The sequence below is a fragment of the Chiloscyllium punctatum genome, chromosome 4 (assembly GCF_047496795.1).
Source record: "Chiloscyllium punctatum isolate Juve2018m chromosome 4, sChiPun1.3, whole genome shotgun sequence".
Taxonomy (NCBI): Eukaryota; Metazoa; Chordata; class Chondrichthyes; order Orectolobiformes; family Hemiscylliidae; genus Chiloscyllium; species Chiloscyllium punctatum.
This window is the reverse complement of record NC_092742.1, coordinates 128,242,997-128,263,227: the sequence shown is the minus strand read 5'-3', so window position 1 is coordinate 128,263,227 and position 20,231 is coordinate 128,242,997.

The following is a 20,231-nucleotide window of genomic DNA, read 5'->3' as shown; positions in this document are numbered from 1 at the left end:
AATCGGTCACTCGTACCTGTGCCAACTCGGAATTTGAAATGATTGGTGAAAGTGGAAAGTGGATTTGTTCACGTTTCAAGTGTTTCCGTGAAGCAGGAAGCATAAGTGAAGCGATTGAGATCTGACTACTGGAGCAGCAAATAAGTTGTACAGCACAGAGGAGAGCTTTGAAGTATTGAATTCTGGTTGATGGGATGATCATGCTTTCACGAGACCACGCTGCTACAGAGGAAACTATGTCAGTGTCTCTCAACATTGTGTTGTCACAGGCAAATATCGCCGTTATACTGCAGGAAATTCCTTTTTCCAATGTGAGGGCAGTCCATATGTAAAGGTGTAGCTTATATATCGAATCCTTTCACATGTATAATTCCACTGCACCTCAGTGTGTTGTATTGTCTCCTTTCCACTTTACCTGTCATTGTGCCTGCACCGAAGTTGATTTTCTCCTTCTGCGAGTCTTTTACAATCTGGGTGATGTCGGGCAGTTGTACTGACCCATCTTCTGACAGAATTTTCCACTTCACTTCAGCCCGCACTAACCTCGCTATCTGATACTATTCCCATTGTTTAGATGTTAATCGCTCGTCTCAGATCCAGCCTGCCCTCACCCAAAATAAATGGAAAACTCAGTCACACTGTGATCACTGCAATCGAGGGATATATTCACTCTAAGGTCATTGATAATTCCAAGGATAAAGTTAGGACTGCAGATGCTGGAGATCAAGTTGGTGGTGTGATGCTGGAAAAGCACAGCAGCTCAGGTAGCATCCGAGGAGCAGGAGAATTCAGATTTCATGCTTAAGCCCTTCATCTGGAATAAGGATTGTGAGTCGGGGCTGAGAGATAAATGGAAATGGTGTGGGGTTGAGGGAAAATAGCTGGAAAGCAAAAGAATAGGAGGGAGAAGAAAATCGGTCAGTAATGGCAGTGATGGAATCGGTCGAGAGGGCGATGCCGAGTTGAAGGCTTGGGCTTGGGGGAGGGGAAATGACGTAACTGTTCAAATTCACATTTATCCTGTGTGATCTAAGGGTCCCAAGCCGAATGTGTGGCGTCCCTCCTCCAGGCGTTGGGCGGTAACGGTTGGCAGTGGAGGAGGTCCAGGACCTGTATGTCTTTGATGGGGTAGGAGGGGGAGTTGTCGTGTTCAGCCACGGGACGGTGAAGGTGGTGGGTGCGGGTGTCCCAGAGATGTTCTCTGAAATGATCTGCAAGAAGAATTCCTGTCTCTCTGATGTAGAGGAGACCGCACTTGGCCCAACGGATTCACTAGATGACATTGCTGGCTGTTCAGGCTAATTTCCAATGGATGTGGATTGATCCATTCGGGCCTTGGCTGAGATGAGGGGAGTGGTGTGGGTGCTCGTTTCATCCTTCCTTTGGTGGCAGTGAAAGGTGCCAGAAGAGGGTTGTGGGCTGGTGGGGGATGTGTGGACCTGAAGAGGGGGACATAGAGGGGATGGTCTTCATGGAATGTTGGCAGGCCTGGGCAGCGAAGTATATCTCTGGTGGTGGTGTCTGTTTGGAGGTGGCATCCGTGGCAGAATATGATGCGTTTATGTGGAGTTTGATGGGGTGTAAGGTGAGCACCAGGTGGTTCTGTCCTTGTTGCGTTGAGAGGCGTGGCTTCAAGGGTGGTGGTGTGTGAAATGGAGGTGATGAACTCGAGGGCGCTGTTTACCACGTGGGAAGGCAAGTTGTGATCGTGGAAGAAGGAGACCAACTGCCTCTTTCTGAGGCGTAATTGGTCATCCTGGGAAGAGATGTGCTGGAGGTGGAGGAATTGGCAATAAGGAATGGCGTTCTTACACGAGATAGGGTTGGAGGAGATGTAGTCTAGATACATGCGGGAGTCGGTGGGCTTGTAGTATATGTCTGTAATTAGTCAGTAACCAGAGTCAGTGATGGAGCGGTCCAGGAAGGTGAGGGAAGTTGCCAAGATGATCCGGATAAATTTGAGGTTGGAGTGGAAGGTGTTGGTATAGTTGGTGAGCTATTCAACCTCCTCGTTGGATCACTAATTGGCTCCAAACATTCATCAAAGTATTGGAGGAACAGGTGGAGGATGGTGCCTGTGAAACTGCGAAAGATGGACAGTTCCGCGTATCTGACAAACCGTCAGGCATAGCTAGGTCCTATGCGGGTGCCCTTGGCTACCAGTTTTGATGGAGGAAGTGGGAGAATTGGAAAGAGAAGTTGTTGATTGTGAGGACCAGTTCAGCCAGGTAGATGAGGATGTCGGTGGAAAGGTACTGGTTGGGATGATTTGAGATTAAGAAATGGAAGGCTTGCAGACTTCTGTCATGGCAGATAGATTTGTACAGGGACTGGATGTCCATGGTGAAGATGACGCGTTGAGGGCCAGGGAAACAAAATTCTTGGACGAGGTGAAGTGCATAGGGGTGTCACGAATGTAAGTGAACATTTCCTGAACTGAGGAGAGACGATTGTGTCGAGTTGGAAAGAGATTATTCGGATGGGACAGGCGCAGGATGAGACCATAGGTCGACTGGGGCAGTCAGTTTTGTGAATCTTAGGAACGAGGGAGAATCGTGGAGTGCGCGGTTCACGGACAATGAGGTTGAAGGTTGTGGATGGGAGATGCCCAGAGGTGATGAGATTGTGGATGGTCTGGGAGATGATGGTTTGGTGAGGGGTGGTTAGTTTGTGACCTTGGACTGTAGGAGGAGGTGCCTGCGTGTTGGCACCTGGCTTCAGCTTTGATCCTCTGCCCGACTCACAAGTCTAAGTTCTGATGAATGGCTGATGCCTAAATCGTCCATTCTCCTGCTTCTCGGATGTTGCCTGACCTGCTGTGCTTTTCCAGTACAACACTCTCCACTCATTCATTATTACTGTCTCATTTCACACTACCAGGTCCATGCTGTCTGTTTGATTCTAATGAGCACTGTTCTCATGGACTGCGACAATATCTGCAAATCTGAAACAAAAACAGAAATTGCTGTAAAATCACAGGTGAGCTGGCAGCATCTGTGCAGATGAATCACAGTTAACGTTTCACATCCATTGGGTCCGTCTCTCCACAGATGCTGCCAGACGTCCTGAAATATTCCAGCAACGTCTGTTTTGTTTGATTTTCAACATCAACATTTTTTTCAGTTTTGTTTTCTTATTTTCTGCCAATATGATTTGGATAAAGATTACGTTAAATGTTTTAAATATGACTGTGATGGAACGGCCAGATTCCACCAGCCCGCTCCTTTTATTTGGTTCACGTGACCAATGCCTTTCCACTTGGTCACCGCGCCCGACAGCTGCACTGCATATAAATTGACAAAATTGTGGCATTCTCTCGGATTGGTAATCAGGAGCGAGATTGATTGAAATTATTGAAAACTTCAGATAAACTGATAAAATACGGGATATAAAACGGGAAACTGAAAGGGAAAGAGAGAACAGCAAATGATAATATTTTGACAAAACTGAAAGATAATTGCTCAAGATTCAGAAAATACTTTCATCCACAAACATACCATAATATGAAATGTAATTTTTCGGACAATCAATGCAAGCAGAGAGCAATATCTTAGTTTTAAAGTCTTGCTGCAACTGTTTTGGTTTTAATGAACGCACCCATGGGATTCAGTGCTGTAATGGTCCTCTAAAATAGAATAGGAAATCCTTGTCTTCGAGGGTACGTGGGAAATGTTCACTAATTCATTACAGTAATGGCAGGACTGTCATCTGGAAGCGTCTGAGTGAAATCTTACAATGTTCCATGGAGTTTTGAATGAGTGGTGAAGGGAATGTCTCCATTCACACATTAATCATTCAGTAGAATTCAATACAGGGACACATGAAATGATGAACAAATTGAACAAGAACACGGACATACAATACACAATAGATACGACCATTACTATGTGAAAAATTTTGATTTCAGATCCACGGTGGCCTTTGGTGATGGCATTTACTGTCCAGAGCCAGTCTGCACTGGAATGACGGGAGACTCACGATGAAGTATTTGAACTTCAGTCGCCTTTAGAAATAGCTGAGACTGACTCAGAACACGGGGATATAGAGATGTTGGCCTTACAAACCTTTCAGACATTCCGTGGAAGAATAAAGGAAGTGAGAGAAAATTTTCGTCTCGATGGAGACCATGTTCATGAACTAGATAGATAATAATTTACCTTATTGGAGTTTATAAATAGAGGAGTCATATTTAAAAAGCAAAGAGTACATAATGTAACTGTAAAATCTTTTGGTCACACTCAGTGGGAACATTGTGTGGATTCCTTGTCGTCATTCTCCATCAAAAACAAGTGAAGAAGTTAGAAAGGGCACAGACGCTTTTTCCTGGATAGCAAGTTATTCGAAAACGAGGTGACGTTGTTTACTGAGACATAAAAATATCAGAAAAGACACAATGGTTTCATCGGGGTGATAGAAAGAATGAAGGAGTTTATTCACGAGATTTGGAAATGCTGGAGCAGAAACACGCAAGTTTGATGTAAACAAATGAGACTTTCACATAACGCGAGGTTTGAATGAGTAAATTGGGGAAATTCCCTCTTTCCAGTCAATCAATAACTTTCGTTAGAGCTTGAAAACCATTAGTGAATGATTAAGAAAAGTTTGGATGAGTGTTTCTTCCACTCAATAGAGTTATTTAAATCTTGAACGACTTTCCAGAAATAAAACGTAGAAGCTGACTTCAGAGTGTTTTAAAAGATACACAAGCAAACGTACAAGGAGAGAATTTACCATTGAGTGAAAGTCCGTGTGATTGCGTAACAATTTCGAATTTGTTGACTTCAGACACAAAGATATTTCATGAAAACGTACACCTGAATAAGACTCAGTGTAACAAGTTCATGGATCGGTAAGTTGTGGCGTATTATTCAAGGTGAAACTCTGTAAAAGGAGCTGATGTTGTAAAATAACTGCAGACAGAAGTGATATCCTAATGAGTAGGAATTGAATCGTCACTTGGAGAGGCAACACCTACTTTAAAGATTTGACTACATTCACATGATGTTATGTACATTTCGTACATTCTTAACTCCACCCAAGAAATCCACCAAAAGAATCTGTCCTTTTGTATTGATAACCGTCTGTATTTCTCTGCAGCACGCCATTGAAGATAAAATATGCTCAGACCAAAATTCAGTTCAATACAATATTCAAACGGTCCTGTGTGATTTCTTTTTTTATTATTGCAATAACCTTTGTGAGTTTGCAACAAACTGTGTAACATGAAACCAGTTCAACATCTATTTTCCCGGAATTTAACGCAGTGCACATGGGAAACGTTATCCATCTGCTGAAAAATCACCTTCGGCTCTCTCTCCACACATGTCTCTTCACGTTTTAGATACTTGCAGTATGTTTGTTGATCAAGGAGTCATTATCCAGAAAAGGTCGTTTCTCAATCCACAAACAGGGGTATTTTCCCATAAACTTGGCTTTGCTCAATATCACATTTTGTCTGTATCCCTCAACCTGACGATAAATTGAAGTTGCTCCATGTGAGGCTCAAAATTAAAACTTTGGCACAGCACACCCCACTATACTGAACAAGAGTCACCACGCACTGGTAACCTTCAGCACAGGAGCAACACATTAATGCTTACCTCCACATTCCTGGTTTTACCTTAACGTTTGGGAAACCGACTTTCTCTGATTCCATGACTATTAACGGGGATTATATGATCATCCTCCCCAGTGGTTCTGTCCCCGAGTGAGGAAAGTGGTGAGGTACTCATTGTAAAGATGGGTAGATTGATGAAATGTACAATTTCATCTTTTGCCTTCACTAACCAATGAGCTTTTTATTTTGTTTTGCATCTGTAGAAATCTTAAAATCTTCATCTTGAACAGACTCAATGAGACGTCTCCATTGTGTCTCTGGCATCAGATTTCAAAGTGTAAACCACCTCTGAATCCTTCCACCGCAGTCCGCTGTTTGGGAAGTGTTCCTTTTGTGGTAAAAGTGTTCCTTCCCCGTGTGTCACCTGCTGCTCCCAGCATGCGCTCTGACACTGCACTCCTTTTCCTTCTGACACTTGCTCACTGTGTTCCTGTGATCATACAGTGACTTGGTGTCGCACGGCCCAGGAAAATGATACAGATCAAGGTTTTTGCATTGTTGAGTTCAATTGTCAGTTTAGCCTTATTTTGGAATTTGAAATTGTCTGTTCTGTACACAAGTGCATGGCAAAAACATCTGAGCGGAAGTTAGGTGTTCCGAATAATGACATTGAGCACTATGCACTCTCCTCCAATGTGGAAAACAATTCCTCATAGGCAATGTAATAGACAATAGATAGCAGGCGCAGGAGTAGGCCATTCTGCCCTACGAGCCAGCACCACCATTCATTATGATCATGGCTGAACATTCTCAATTTGTATCCTGCCTTATCCCTATAACCCTTGATTCCACTATCCTTAAGAGCTCTATCCAACTCTTTATTGAAAGAACACCTCCTGCTGTCTCGGGTTCTTCATTCCATTGACTTCAAATCTTCACAGAATTCAACAGACCTTGTTACATATTCATTTCCTCATTTATTGTTCAGATCACTGTGTGCATAGTGTGACAGTGGGGGTGCACTTGCCCCTCAACCCAGGGGTCAGACCATAGTCTTGAAACCGTACTGTGTTATTTCTCATTTCACCAACACCAGGCAGAAATATCTGCTGCTCAGCATAATTTACCCAATTCAATTATCCATAAGGTCATAGCCTTTCTGCCATCTGTGACGAGGTGGCCAAGTCGATGGACTGCTAATCCATTGTGTTCTGCACGCGTGGGATCGAATACCACTCTCGTCGCTGTCATCAATGGCATTTCTGTGGTACTGCTTTCCGATGAGTACAACTGTCGTATTGACATTGGAGTTCCAATAGTCAGTTCATATGCATCGACGTTATTACAAAATTTCAAAGCATAGTTTGAGCCTGTTGGTTAAACTGTATTGAAATGTAGGTTGCACTGGGATAATGAAAGAGAGCACGGTTTGCTTTTTCAAGTCAATTTACTGTGAACGTTTTTTCGTATGAAAGACATCCACGAAAATCAAATACCGAGAGCTGCGAAGTGCATGTTTATGCAAAGGGAGTCTTAATGAATGTTTTGTCAGATGAAATCTGAACGAGGTTGAGCAGAAGTAATTCATCCTCGTGAGAACACAGCGAGACAACACAAAATAATGGAGCTATTTCAAAGGGGCACGGCGTGGGTGTATGGGCACTGAGAATTGGCTGTAAATGCACAGTGGAGAATTGCCGCTGTGGGTGCCGTGCATGGGGACAGAGAGACTTACACATTGGTGTCGCCCTCGCCCCTTGCTCTCGCCATTGATGAATGCTGGACATAAGGCACAGATAAACACAAGATGTGGGAAGCAAGCTCCCTCTCGTTATGCACACACTGGATGCATCACATTGAACTATGAACAACTGGAGAAACCAGCATGTTACCTGTAGGGAGTGAAATTAAACTGTGGATAAATAATCGCAGATTCATGCAACATAAACCAGAAAAATGATTTAAAATGTAGGGTGTAGGTTTGCTTGCTGAGCTGTAGCTTTGATATCCAGACGTTTCATTACTTGGCTAGGTAACATCATCATCAGTGGCGAAGCTGATGAAGCGAAGCTCCAAATGAAGCGAAGCTGTTGTCTCCTGCTTTCTATTTACATCTTTGTCCTCTAAGGGGTTCCTGGGGTTTGTAGTGATGTCATTTCCTGTTCGTTTTCTGAGGGGTTGATCGATGACATCTCGATCTATGTGTTTGTTTATGGCGTTGTGTTTGGAGTGCCAGGCCTCTAGGAATTCACTGACGTGTGTTTGCTTAGCCTGTCCCAGGATAGATGTGTTGTCCCAGTCGAAATGGTGGTATTTTTAATCCTTGTGTAGGCCTTCAGGACAGTGAAGGTCGTCTCTTTTTTTGGTTACCTGGTGTTCGTATATCCTGGTGTCTACCGTTCTTCCTGTTGTCTTACGTAGTGTTTGTGGCGGTCCTTGCATGAAAATTTGTAGATGACGTTGGTTTTGTCTATGGGTTGTTTTGGGTCTTTTAAGTTTGTTAGTTTTTGTTTGAGAGTGCAGGTGGGTTTTTGTGCAACTAGGATTCCGAGGGGTCTTAGGAGCCTGGCTGTCATGTCTGAAACTTCTTTGATGTATGGTAAGGTGGTTAGGGTTTCTGTCTGTGTTTGGTCTGCTTGTCGTGGTTTGTTCTTGAGGAATCTGTGGACTGCATTTTTTGAGTATCTGTTCTTCTCGAATACATTGTAAAGGTGGTTCTCCTCTGTTTTCAGAAGTTCATCTGTGCTGCAGTGTGTGGTGGCTCATTGGAATAGTGTTCTGACGCAGCTTCGTTTGTGTGTGTTGGGTTGGTTGCTGGTGTAGTTAAGTATTTGGCCAGTGTTTGTCGGTTTTCTGTATACGCAGGTTTGTAGTTCTCCGTTTTCCTTTCTTTCTCCTGTGACATTCAGGAATGCGAGTTTGTTGTCGGTTTCTTCCTCCTTGGTGAACTTTATGCGTGTGAGGGTGTTGTTGATGATGTTAAATGTCTTTACTATCTTGTTTCGTTTTGTGATGACAAAGGCGTAGCGGACCCAGATTTTGGTTTGATTGTTGGTAGGGCTGTTTGTTCTAGTCTTTGCATTACCACTTCTGCTATGAATCCTGATAGCGGATATCCCATGGGTGTGCCGTTGGTTTGTTAGTAGACTATATTGTTGAAAGTGAAGTGGGTGGTGAGGCACGGATCCACAAGCTTCATGATGTTTTCGTTGGTAATGTGATTGATGATGGTTGGTGTGTGTGATGGTCTGATCTAAAAGTGTGGTAAGTGTTTCCTTTGCCAGGTCGATGTTGATGAAGGTAAACAGTGCTGTTATGTCGAATGAGAACATTGCTTCCCCTTCCTCTACTTTGGTGTTTTTGATGATTTTTAGGAATTCCTGGGTGGAGTGGATGGAGTGCTGTGACTCTTCTATGAGGTATTTCAGTCTTGCGTGTAGTTCTTTGGCCAGTCTGTAAGTTGGTGTTCCGGGTAATGAGACTATGGGTCTGAGGGGGCTCCTGGTTTAGGGATTTTTGGTAGTCCGGTTCGACTTGGCCAACACATTGATCCTGAGACAGTCTAAGCAAAGACATGCCAGAGAATTCCAAGATGCCTGGCACTCCAACCACAATGCCATAAACAAACACATAGATCTAAATGCCATCTATCAACTCCGCAGAAAACAAACCGGAAATGACATCACCACAAACCCCAGGAACCCCATCCAGGAGAAAGATATATAGAAAGCACGAGACAACAGCTTCGCTTCACTTGGAGGTCGCCACTGATGATGTTACCTAGCTAGGTAATGAAACTTCTGGATATCAAACCTACAGCTCAGCGAGCAAACCGACATCCTAAACCTCAACCTGAGCTACAAACCTTCACAAACCTTGCGATTTAAAGTGTCTTTATACACATATCATTAATCGACTTTTCGTTATAATACCCGTCTGGTTGAAAGAAGAAGACACCACATTTCAAGATGGATGACAACGTTACCAATTTTGTTTTGAAACTGAGATCTATTTGATCATTTTACACAGTGAACAAGTTCATTTTAAATAATGCAAACCACATTCTCTCACCTGGAATAAAAGTGTGATTTAAATATAAACATTGTCCTTGCTAAGTCGCAGTTACTCAACATGAAAAATAGGATGTAATTTTTATTAAGCATAGATCAATTAGCACCATTATCTAACTTTGGATTGACTGCAGTATGCACATGCTAAATAAGGTATAAGAAAGAATGACTTTTGGAAATAATGATTCGGTGGTGACTAAAAATAATATTAGGTTCTCATGATGCGGATATTCCACCAATGGCTCCAGTGGTGGAAATGTTCAGTGGGCAGTATTTCTATGATGGTATAGAAGTATGTGAGCTGCCAGGGATGGGAGCTTCCACTTCATCTGGAGCAGCGTCTTTTGACGTGGACCAGGGAGAATTGTGACATCAGTCTGGGAATTCCAACAACACCTGGAGCAGCTTCTGTTGACATGGAGCAGCAGGGAGCATTGGCACATCCGAATGCAAGATCTAACCATATTTGGAGCGGCTTCAGTTGGCATGGAGCAGGGAGCTTTGCGAGATCCATCTGGGAGCTCCGCTCTCACCTGCAGCAGCTTTTAATGACATGTTGCATCAGGGAGCATTGGGACATCAGAGTGATCGATCCAACCTCAACTGGACCACTTCCATTGACATGGAGGAGGGAACATTGGGACATCAGACTGGGAGCTCCAACCTGACAAGGATCAGCATTTAATGACATGTAGCATCTGGGAGCATTGGGACATCAGAGTGGTAGGTCTAACCTGGACTGCACCACTTCTACTGACATGGAGAAGGGAGCATTGGCACATCAGACTGGGAGCTCCAACCTCAAGTAGAGCCGCTTCTATTGACATGGAGCAGCAAGGAGCATTGGAACGTCAGGTTGGGAGCTCCAACATCACCTGGAACAACTTGTATTTACATGGAAGAGGAGGGAGTATTGGGACCTTAGGCTGGGGAAAAGGATATTCAACTATTTTAATCTAAAGTAAAATATGTTTCAACACCTCCGATGTTAATTTATTTTTGAAGAATCTTTCCCGGGAAAATAATTAATTCTTTAGATAGTAAAGACAAGTCCTGTAAATATTCAACTCAGGAAAACGCATTGGTACAGAGAGAAATGGGAGTGAGGTTTCATGTCTTGGTCTTTTCTTTTCTGGCCGACTCGGCACTGGATTACATCACCGGAAGGAAGTTTTCACTCATTTCCTGCAAATACGGACAGGTCACTAACGTAATCTAGAACTGAAAATTAATGGGAATATGCAATGTTATGAATTGGCTGGAGTTAACCTCAAGTTATGGTGAAAATGCAGCAAAGTCAGTTGCAATTTCCAAGATCAGCAGTGACCTCATAGATTGGCTTATCACATTGTGAATGGTCGTTTTTTTCAGGACAATTTGAAGTGAATCAATGATGGTGATTATCTTTGTTCTTTGTTCACCTTGTGACTGTTACTGTTATTGCTCATGTCCTTGTGAACACCACAGCTCTGCAGCGGGTAAAATCTCAGCTGTGCATCTGGCCATTGGTGCAACCATTTGTATAGCTGGCTACGGATCAGGTGGGTTGTAAGTTCGAGTTTTACTTTGCGCAAGCGCATTGTGGAGATTCATCACACAACCAACCTACTCATTTTTGTAATGCTGAGGTGGGTAATATTTGAAATTTTCATCTCCACGAACGAAAATTCTTTCACTGTCTTCGACCAGTTAAACATTGCCACGAGCTATCAAAGTAAAAATTACACAGCACCAGATTGTATTGAACAGACGTATTTGGAAGCACCAGTGTTCCATGCACTGCTTCTTCATCAGGTGTTTGTCACCTGTTGGAATCTGACATGGCTTTGTGTGATTATTAAATGTATCCACCCCAGTCCAACACCAACACATCCAAGTCATGGGTATCGTCGACACACCGAACGGTCGGTTAAAGTCCAGATGATCTTCCAAAAGATCGCGCATGTTGACACACACACCAAGTTTCTGCAGAAAAACACCCACCTGATGAAGGAGCGACTCTCCGAAAGTTAGTGTTTCCAAATAAACCTGCTGGACTCTGCCCTGATATTATGTAATTTTTAACTTTGTCTACTCAACTCAAACACTGGCACTTCCATATTATAGACAGCATCAGTCATGTCCCAGCGCTGTCAGAGAAGGCAATCCTGGAATAGCCCAATACATTGCATATGGGTATGTTTCGTTTTCAGAAACCAACGCACTCAATCGCTTCAGCTCTTTTGGATGAAAAGGCAGAAAAGAAATAGCTGAGACTTAGTTTTGACAATATTTTGAAACTCTTTGGGAAGTGGAATCAGAGGAGAATGAAGGATTAACTGACCGACTGTGCAGAGAATGGGAAGGCACTTTTCCCTTCTTTGATGAGCTGGGGTATTGACTGATCTAAGGCATGAAACAGATTCCTGGTCGAGCTGCGCTCTCTGCATCAGGAACAAGAAGTGCTGATTTCCTAATGAAACGGTAATGAAACCCAGACCACTCAGTGAAAGTGCTGAATACTAACCACTAGACCACCAGGGACGAGGGCAGAAGCAGTTGCACCGTTTCTTCATCACACAGTTTTTGGAATTATATGACTGCAGATATGTTTCCCCTCAAAAATGATTGAATTATCGAGTGTTTACAGCACAGATAAAGGTCCCTTCATCTCATTTCCCAGCACTTGGTCTGTAACCTTGTGAGCTCTGACGTTTCACCTGAATCCTAAATTCTCTGGAACGTTTTAATCTCGTAAAACACAATAAATGGGATTTAAGTTTGAGATGGGAACTGAACCCCATTTTTGTCCATAGACTAAAGCACGAAGACACATTTCCCCAAGTGTGACACAGGCCTCAGGAGAAAACAAGCAGAAAGTAAGATTTCACCGACATGTCTGATGTTGTCCCATTTCAGAGTTCAACACCAATGTCTGGTTAGAGCAAAGAAAGGAAGCATTCAGCCTCTCCCGTCCCAGTGTTCCTTGCCCATAATTTCCCCATTACTCTGTAGTTTATACTGCCTCACCTCGTTCTTGCTGCCAAACTTGATTACTGCTCACGCCCGCTATTTCCTGTCCAGCTGAACGGTTTACCTCAAGTTCTTGGAATGAAAAAACAGGAATGGCCTATTTCAAGCACTTTTCTAGGTTACAAGAACAGTGTTATCACCACTGAGCAAGCACATTGCCAGCTCAGAGAGAAGGTCTCATCCTTTAGAATAAGAAATGCAAAGATGATTGGATAGACTCAGTATTGTAAACCAACCAACAAGACCGGAATAGGGCCGAGGGAACCCCGCACAGAAGGATGGGAGAATAGAATGCCGAATCTCATGGTGTCCAGGGTGATGTGAGCAGAAATCTTCCCTGGTAGTATAGTGATGAGGATTCAGTGATTTCACTGTCATGGCTTGTTAAAGGTTAACATTTACAATAATCAATATGAAAAACTACCTGATATTTCGAAGCAGAATTATGTTGTGCAGCAGACAGAATCGTTTCTCTGCATGACGTAATAAGAGAGCTCAGAAGAGCCAGGAGGAGACATGAGAGCCAGGAGGAGACATTAGAAGTTGTTCACGGATAGGATCAGGGTTAACCCTCAGGCTTTCCATAGGTATGTCAGGAATAAAAGAATGACGAGAGTTAAATGAGGGCCAGTCAGGAATAATAGTGGGAAGTTGTGTCTGGAGTCAGAGGAGACATGGGAAACACTAAATAAATATTTTTCGACAGTGTTCACTCTATAAAATGAAAATGTTGACGAGGAAGATACAGAGATACTTGCATCTCGACTCGAAGAGATTGAGGTTCCCAAGGAAGAGGTATTAGAAATACTGCAGAGTGTGAAAATAGACAAGTCCTCTGGGCCGGATGGGATCTATCCTAGGATCCTCTGGGAAGCAAAGGAAGAGATTGCCGAGCCTGTGCCATTGATCTAGAAATCATCATTGTCTACAGGAATAGTGCCTGAGGACTGGAGGATAGCAAATGTGGTTCCCTTGTTCAAGAAGGGTAGTAGAGACAACCCTGATATTTACAGACCAGTGAGTCTCACTTCAGTTGTTGGTAAAGCGTTGGAAAAGGTTATAAAAGATAGGATTTATAATCATCTAGAAAAGAATAATCTGATCAGGGACAGTCAGCACGGTTGTGTAACGGGTAGGTCGTGCCTAACGAATCTTATGAGTTTTTTGACAAAGTGACCACAGGTGGATGAGAGTAAACAGGTTGATGTGGTGTATATGGATTTCAGCAAGGTGTTCGATAAGGTTCCCACAGGAGGCTATTATACAACATGCGGAGGAATGGGATTGTGGGAGACAAAGGAGTTTGAATCAGTCATTGGCTCGCTGAAAGAAAACAGAGAGTTGTAGTTGATGCAACATGTTCATCTTGGTGTCCAGTTACTAGCGGCATTCCGCAAGGGTCGATGTTGGGTCCACTGCTATTCGCCTTTTTTGTAAATGATCTGGATGAAGGCTTAGAAGGGTGGGTTAGTAAGTTTACGGACAACACTGTGGTCGGTGGAGTCGTGGATAGTGATGAAGGATGTAGTAGGTTGCAGAGAAACATAGTTCGGATGCCGATCTGGGTTGAGAGGTGGCAAATGGAGTTTAATGTGGACAAGTGTGAGGTGATACACTTTGGATGGAGTAATCGGAATGCAAAGTGCTGGGCTAATGGTAAGATTCTTGGGAGTGCAGATGAGCAGAGAGATCTCGGTGTCCATGTACACAGATCCCTGAAAGTTGCTACCCCGATTGACAGGGTTGTTAAGAAGGAAAACAGAGTGTTGGTCTTTATTAATAGAGGGATTGAGTTCTGGAATCAGAAGGTTATGCTGCAGCTGTACAAAGACCTGGTCCGGCGACATTTGAAGTATTGTGAACAGTTCTGGTCACCGCATTATAAGAAGGATGCTGACGCTTTGGAAAGGGTGCAGAGGGGATTTTCTAGCATGTTGCCTGGTACGGAAGGAATGTATTACGAGAAAAGACTGAGGGCCTTAAGGCTGTTCTCGTTAGAGAGAAGAACATTGAGAGGTGACTTAATGGAGACAGACAAGATAATCGGAGGGTTAGGTAGGGTGGAGAGGGAGAGTCTTTTTCCAAGTATGGGGACGGCAAACACGAGGGTCACAACTTTAAAGTGAGGGGAGATAGGTATAAAACAGATGTTAGAGGTAGTTTCTGAACTCAGAGAGTAGTTAGGGCATGGAATGCTTTGCCTGTAAAGGTGGCAGATTCGCCAAGATTAAGTGCATTTAAGTCGTCATTGGAAAGGCATATGGACGAACATGGAATAGTGTAGATGGGATGGGCTTCAGATTAGTATGACAGGGCTGCGCAACATCGATGGCCGAAGGGCCTATACTGCGCTGTAATGTTCCATGTTCTATATGCTACAGTTCCACATCAGCAATGTCATTTGCAATTGCCTGACGTTAAATCAGTTTAAAACAAGAACGGAGGGTGCGTCAGGAAAACGGAAGGGTAATAGTGGTTTGTGAGAGTTAACTGCATGCCTCGTGGAGCCAGTTTCAATGTAGATAATGAATATCGGTTTTACTGTTTACCTTGGTATACTGATCACTACTGATTAATTATCCAATATTGTCTGCCCTTTGTGTGTTGTTCTTTGTACATTTCACCACGGTTCAGTTCTCCGGGGGAGCACGCTTTTTAAAATTTGGCACATTTTACTCAGGTGGGTTTTGCAGCTTCATATTCAGGCCAACAATTTTAGGAACAGATCGACACCATTCAGACCATCAAGTCTACTCTGCTATTGAATGGTTCCATATCTGATCTGATAACCTTGAACTGCACTTTCTTGCCTTTCGCCATAATGCTTGACGTCTTTGCTCTTTGAAGATCTGCCGATCTCAGCCTCATTACACCTAATGACACTTCCTCAACAGCTTTCTGCTCCAAGAAAGTCCACTGATACAGAAATGTCTGAGATAATAAATGCTTCTTCGTCTGTATTTTAATTGTGAGATCCGCATTCTAATACGAAGTTAAAAATCGCACAACACCAGCTCATATTCCACCAGGTTTAATGGAAGCAATAGCGTTTGGAGAGCTGCTCCTTCATCAGTTGGCTGTGGAGTACACAGTGGTAACGCACAGAATTTATAGCGAAAGGTTACAGTGTAATGTCACTGAAATTATACATTGGAAAAATACCTTGATTGCTTGTTAAGTCTTCCATCTGTTAGAATGACTATGGTTAGGTTCATTTCTTTCTTATGTAAATCGAAAAACTTTCTTTTAACAGTTACATTCTCAGGTGGACTTTGCTAATTAGTGTCAGCACAGATAATATGTTGAAGGTGTTAGTCCCTGTGTGCTTCGTCCATGCCATAATGTTTAGACTGAAGCTAATCTAAAAAAAACACGCAGAAGGCAAGAATGCCTGAAGACATGGTACATTGGTGAAACCGAGCAGAGTCTACAACAACAGAATGGGCGCTGTACATCAATCAACAGACAGGTGTGCCCCTTCCCAGTTGGAGAGCACTTCAGTGATCCAGGACATTCGACCTCGGATCTTCGGGTGACAATCCTCCAAGGCGGTCTTCATTACAGACAGCAGCTAAAAGTGCCCCCACAGAGACTGATAGCTAAATTCGGTACCCATGGTTATTGGGTTCATGTCACAGTGATCCCATTGCCCTATCTACAAACAGAGACCCTCCTACACACACACACACACACACACACACACACACACACACACACACACACACACATATACGTCTGTGGGGTGAATTTGTACTTGCAGAGTTACATTGTACTTTGCTGAAAAACTGGATGAATCCATGTAAGTCTCTGGTAACTCATTTTTATAAATTATAATCAGTCTAAACATTATGGAATAGACAGCAGCACGGGGTGGGGGTGGGGTGAGGGAGGGGGGGGGGGACAGACACCAGTTGTTAAACTTCACCAGAGAATGAAACTTTAAAATAAAATTTTTTGCACTTTACATATGAAAGAAGTGAAGCTACCATGGTCATTCCAACAGATCGGAGACTTAGCAAACAATCAAGGTATTTTTCAATGTACAATTTCAGTTACACGACACTGTAAACATATGCTATAAATTCTGTACAACGGAGTACTCCACAATCACCTGATGAATGAGCAGTGGTCCGAAAGCTCGTACTTCCAATTAAACCTGTTGGATTATAACCTGGTGTTGTGTGATTTTCAAATTTGCACACCCCAGTCCAAAACCAGCATCTCCAAGTCATTCAATACGAGGTGTTCTGGTCACAGAACCAAACTTTCTGCATCCAACTTATTAAATCCTTCAAAATACCTATATGTTTCAATGAGGATCAATTTGTAGTACTGAATCTCAGCGGGCAAAGGCAACTGATTTCAGAGTTTCTTCCCATTTGATTTCATCTCCGATATGCAATTCTCATTGACTCTGACAGAACTGCTACCTTTGCTGTTTTGTAATGTCAGGAACTCATGTTCAATTTCAGATTTCCATACGGAACAACAATATTTTTCCCTGACTGGAAATCAACATTGGGAAATAGCAGTGAGACAGCTGAATGTCACCATGTTCGCACCAAGGACGACATATGCAATGCTTGGAACTTTTCTTGATGACTTTGTTTTTGCCTATTTTGTTCAGTTGAAAAATGGCAGTTATCGAGGTTTTAAAAGCATGGCGAAAGGTCCTTCATCCCATTGCATCATTATCAGTTATCAAACATCTGGCTTGTAAACACAGTTTCCAGACGTGACTCATCGCCTGGTGTGTTCTAACATTCAAAGTGTTAGTTAAATTGTTATTCAATTTCTTAAGGGCTTGAGTGGAACAAGAAACATCTCTGTGAACTAACAGTTCGGAAAGACAAACTCTTTCTCTGAGCCATTTGTCAGTTTTCCTCATGATGCTGCGGAAAATGTTTCTGCGCTCACATCTGAATTGGTTTACCCTGTTTCTTCCTCAGCTTCCTTCTTCTTTCTATTAAATGGTTTAGATTCCAGTGCAGACACAAGGTACCGGTTGGGGAAGTCATGTGTTTGTACTTTCATTGACACTCTGTCTCGCCGGGAGCTGCAGACCTTCCCCACACTGATTCAGACAGCACTGTCCTTCCTGTGACATTTCCCATGGAGAATGGAAGGACAGGCATTAATAACCCGCTTTTGGAAACGGAGCGACAGTTTTAAAATATTTACACTGCCCCAGCCAGGAATTGAGCTCCTAACTCCCGCATAATATACGGCGACACTAACCACTATACTAACAAGGACAACAGTTTCAAAGGAGACACTTCAGCCCGTTGTGGTTGCATTTGTCAAAAACAACTGCTTAACGACCCGAATGGTTTAGCCCATAGCCTGACAGGTATTAGCAGAACATATTCACATCTGCATATTCCTTCAGGTTATAAGGGTTGCTGCCTCTCTGACCCTAACAGACAGTGTGCTCCAACTTCGAACACCCGCCGGTCTATACCGCTTATCTACAAATCTACTTAAACCTTTCTGTCTCTCTCCTTAAATTTCTGCCCCCCTGTGATCGTTCTTTCCATCGATGGGAAACGCTTCTTTCAGTCTACCTTATCTATACCCCTCACAAACTCCTCTGCACGGTGACAAACAACCCCAGTTTGTCCTGTCTCCCTTCATGACTGAAACTCTTCAGCCTCGACACTATCCGAGTAAATCTCTCCTGCAACTCTCCCAGTGCGATCTCATTTCTGGACAATTCTAGCACTGAGCCGAATGAACATATTTCCATTCTGTAACAGCATCGGGGGTAGCTCTGCAGCTTTTAATGCCTTCCGGTCTGGAGTCACGCCAGACCAGATAAGGACGGCAGTTTCCTTCCCTCCAGGACGTCAGTGAAACAGATGGGTTTTTCAGACAACGTATTCTTAATTCTAGGCATTTATTGCATTTACATACTATCATCGCCGTGGTGTGGTGGGAATCCAACCCGTCTCCACAGAACATTATCTGGCTTTTCTGTGTTAACAACCCAGCGATAATACCACTAGGCTATCGCAGAAAGCCCCCATGGGGGATCTTTTCAAATAGAATCTCTTTTCCCCAGTTATTCCCTATGCCATTTTATTGAGCCTCACGCTCCAATAATCTCTGGTCCATGTCAGTAAAAGCTGCTAAAAGAGAATTGATCTCACAGCCACGATATCCAAACGGATCGAATGATTTGAAGGTGCCAATGAAGAGATTGGGGCATGGTCACCCAGCAACAGTGAGTGCAACGGCACAGACTGGATGGTACCAACGTGCAAGTGTATGTTAGATTGTGCAATGTCTCAGTCAAATGGGACGAGGGACGGAAAAGAGAGCTAGGGAGAGTCCGAGGGAGAGACATCTTCGAGAACGTTTGGGTTTAAATCCTGATGCATGAAACGCAGAAATATCAGAGAACAAAATTTGATGGAAAACAGATCATCACCTCGGAGAATATTATCTTATAAAAAAGATTAATTTCTGACCGTGTTTCACCAAAAGTAAAACTTTGAGAGAACTGACCGCCATGATGTGGATTCTAGCCGAGGTCGCTGCAATCACAACGCAGAATGCGAACTACTAAACGGTTACAGCATTCCACATAGCACGCTTGCACACTGCAACCAGGATGGTAGCAGAGGAAATGTCAGGAAGAATGTACAATATCAAGACTTAGCGACAGGCATGTGGGAACGCAGAATGAACAGAATCTTTAAATATCGTGTCCCCAGAGACTGTGGAGATTCCATGAATGAGAGTACAGTAGAATGGAATTAATGAAACTCTCCAAACTCTTGGCAGAGTGCAGAATATTGTTGAAACGTATGCTTCAATGGCATTATATTTGAACATCGACTACTTCATCACTTTGCCCACACAAGGCAAGACCAATTGCTGCAGGCATAATCCCAGTTCCAGACCCAGAATCAGAGAAACTCTGTGAAGCATGCACGAAGATACAATTGGAAACTGGGATGGAATGACAGGAAAGAGGCGCATGTATTTCCGAGGTTGGGACAGCTCCTGGTCAAAAGCGGGGCGGAAGGGAATACTTGCCCCATTTATAATATTATGACCATAAACAGTACATGTTGCTGAGACAGCCGATTGGCGCATCTAAAGCGTGTGGAGACTTTAACTTTGGGGTGGTAAGGTTCGAAATTTCATTTTCCTGTTTGGGTCAGTGGTTTTGACATTGGCATCTGCTTTTGTTCGCATCAGCTCAGAATCCGCTTCTTCTTCCCAATAAATACTGCAACCTGGAGAAGGTGGTGTTGTTGTTCTATAATAAACGAGTCATCCTTGGGGACTCACACGCGGAACTGGTAATGTTAAAATTCGATGAATAAAACCTGGAATGAAAGCCTGACCTCAGGATCAGAGAACATGCCTTTAATTTCCTGCAATCCCATTCATGCATGTCGCTTATACAGCGGATGCTACCATCTTTACCCAATCCTACCTAATTGTGTCTCCAGGACCTGAACAAAATAGCTGACCCTTCATCCGCGAATGACGACCGTGTGGGAAAGCAGGCCATTCGGCCCTTCCAGTCGACACAATCCCTCTGAAGCACATCCTATCAGACCCACACTCCATACCTATTC